The following is a 2,500-nucleotide window of genomic DNA, read 5'->3' on the forward strand; positions in this document are numbered from 1 at the left end:
CCCCCACCCCTTCCATTCCTCCTCATGCAATCACAACATCATCCATATACAACCATTCTCCACTCACCTCTGTCTTCCGTCCTCTCCTGTCCTTCCTCAACAGACATTCCCCTCTTCCCCAAAGCCCCCTTCACCCGATCCATCCACCTCATCCTAGGACGTCCCCTCATGTTCACTCCCTCCACATCTGCCTTCCATACCTCTTTTACTAGTCTTTCTTCACTCATTCTTTCCATATGTCCAAACCATCCTAATATTCTTTCATCAACCCTATCTCCCAAATCCTTTTTCACCCCTGTTCTCCTCCTCACCTCCTCATTTCTCACTCTATCCAGCCTAGTAACCCCCACCATACTTCTCAGACACCTCATCTCAAACACATTCAAACTCCTTCTCTCTTCTTCTCTTATGTTCCACGTTTCTGCCCCATACAGTGCTGTTGGCACAATCACTCCTTCATACAGTCTCCTCTTCGCATCCATTCCCAAATGTCTATTCCTCATTACACTCTTTAATCCACCAAGGCATTTACTCGCTTCTCTCAATCTACATTCTACCTCCACCTTCACTCCACCTTTTCCTGCTACACTTGCACCCAAGTATCTAAAACTATCCACTTCCTCCAGTCGCTCTCCCTTAATGTTCACTTCCAGTCCACTGCCACTTTCACCCCTTGTACATCTCATCACCTTACTTTTACCCACATTTATCTTTAGCTTTCTTCTATCACATACTCTCCCAAACTCTGCCACCAGCTTCCTCAATCCCTCTGACCCTGCCACAAGCGCAGTGTCGTCCGCAAACAACAGCTGGCTCACCTCCCACTTTTCTCCATTTTCTTTAACCATCTCAATCCCTGCCCATTACCCTCGCATTCACCTCTCGCACCACCCCATCCATGTATAAGTTGAACAGCCAGGGCGACATAACGCATCCTTGACGAAGTCCCACCTTTACTTCAAACCACTCACTCTCTCCATTTCTAATCCTGACACAAGCTCTACTACTCTCATAAAAACTCTTGACAGCTCCCAAAAGCTTTCCTCCTATCCCATAAATCTGCATAACCTCCCACAGTGCCTTTCTGTCTACCCTATCATAAGCCTTTTCCAGATCCATAAAAGCCCAAAAAACATCCTTCCCCTTTCCTATAGCTTTCTCACATATCTGTCTTACCACAGAGATCTGATCTACACAACCTCTACCTGTCCTAAATCCACACTGTTCCTCACCAATTACTCCTTCTGTTCCTCTCCTAATCCTCTCAATTAAGATCCTCCCATAAGCCTTCCCTACTACACTTAACAGGCTAATCCCTCTGAAACTATTACATTCACACTTGTCCCCTTTTCCCTTGTAAAGAGGAACTATACAGGCACTTCTCCAGTCCTCCGGTACTCTACCCTCTCTCCAGCAAACATTAAATAACCTCACCAACCAGTCCACCATCACTGAACCTCCCTTTTTCAGACATTCTGCATGGCAACCATCCAGACCAGGTGCCTTACCTGCTTTCATCATCTTTACAACTGCCTTCACCTCATCCTTCCTTATTTCTCCTCCATTCTCCTCACTCATCACTCTCATTTTCTTAGCATTTCCCACTGCAGCTATCTTTCCTTCCCTATCCTCCTTCACATTTAGCAACTCCCTAAAATATTCTGCCCATCTTCCCCTTACTGCCATCTCTTCCATTATCATCTCTCCATCTGTACCTTTTACCTTTTCTTCCCTACTTGATTCGCCTCCTCTTCCTCTCTTAATTTCTTTCCAAAACATCTTTTTATTACTTTCAAAATTTTCTGTCATACTCCTACCCCATTTCACATCTGCTCTCCTCTTTGCCTCCTTTACCTTTTGCTTTACTTCTCTTTTCTTTTCTTTGTACGTCTCATATGACTCCCCCGTCCTCTTTTGTAACCAATCTGTGAATGCTCGCTTCTTCTCTTCTACAACCTTCTTTGTTTCCTCATCCCACCATTCACTACCCTTTCTTCTATTTCCCCCTGTCCTTCTTGTTCCACACACCATCCTTGCACACTTTAAGACTCCCTCCTTGAACCATCCCCATTCCTCCTCCACACCCATCTCTGCTCCATCCTTTACTCCCTCCCACTCCTCCTTCAGCTTCTTTTCGTACTCCTTCTCCTTTTCCTTTTCATTCAAGGAGTTCACTCTAAGAACCTCCCTTCCTTTTGTCCCTTTCCTCTTTCTCCATCTATCCTCCACTCTCAGCTTACCTTCCACCAAAAAATGATCTGATATTCCCCATGTACATCCTTAACTCTTCCTATCATAATCCTATTTACCACTACATAATCCATTAGCGCCCTATCTACCACCCTTCCCTCCACCACCCTCTCCCATGTGTACTTATGCTTGACTTTCTTCCGAAACACTGTATTTGCTATCATCAACTCTCTTTCTAGACACATTTCCACCATCAACTCTCCACTACGATTCTTTCCTGGAACTCCACACTTCCCAACCACTCCATCGA

At 45.1% G+C, this 2,500-nt stretch overlaps 1 protein-coding gene across 4 annotated transcripts in view; it reads left to right on the plus strand.

Moving 5' to 3' along the window:
- LOC143040275 (vascular endothelial growth factor receptor 3-like) overlaps positions 1 to 2,500 on the plus strand; it is a 26,195-nt gene that overhangs the window by 14,189 nt on the left and 9,506 nt on the right. The window lies entirely within an intron of this gene.

The sequence above is a fragment of the Oratosquilla oratoria genome, chromosome 28, assembly GCF_046742065.1.
Source record: "Oratosquilla oratoria isolate Oo_2021 chromosome 28, ASM4674206v1, whole genome shotgun sequence".
NCBI classification, from domain to species: Eukaryota; Metazoa; Arthropoda; class Malacostraca; order Stomatopoda; family Squillidae; genus Oratosquilla; species Oratosquilla oratoria.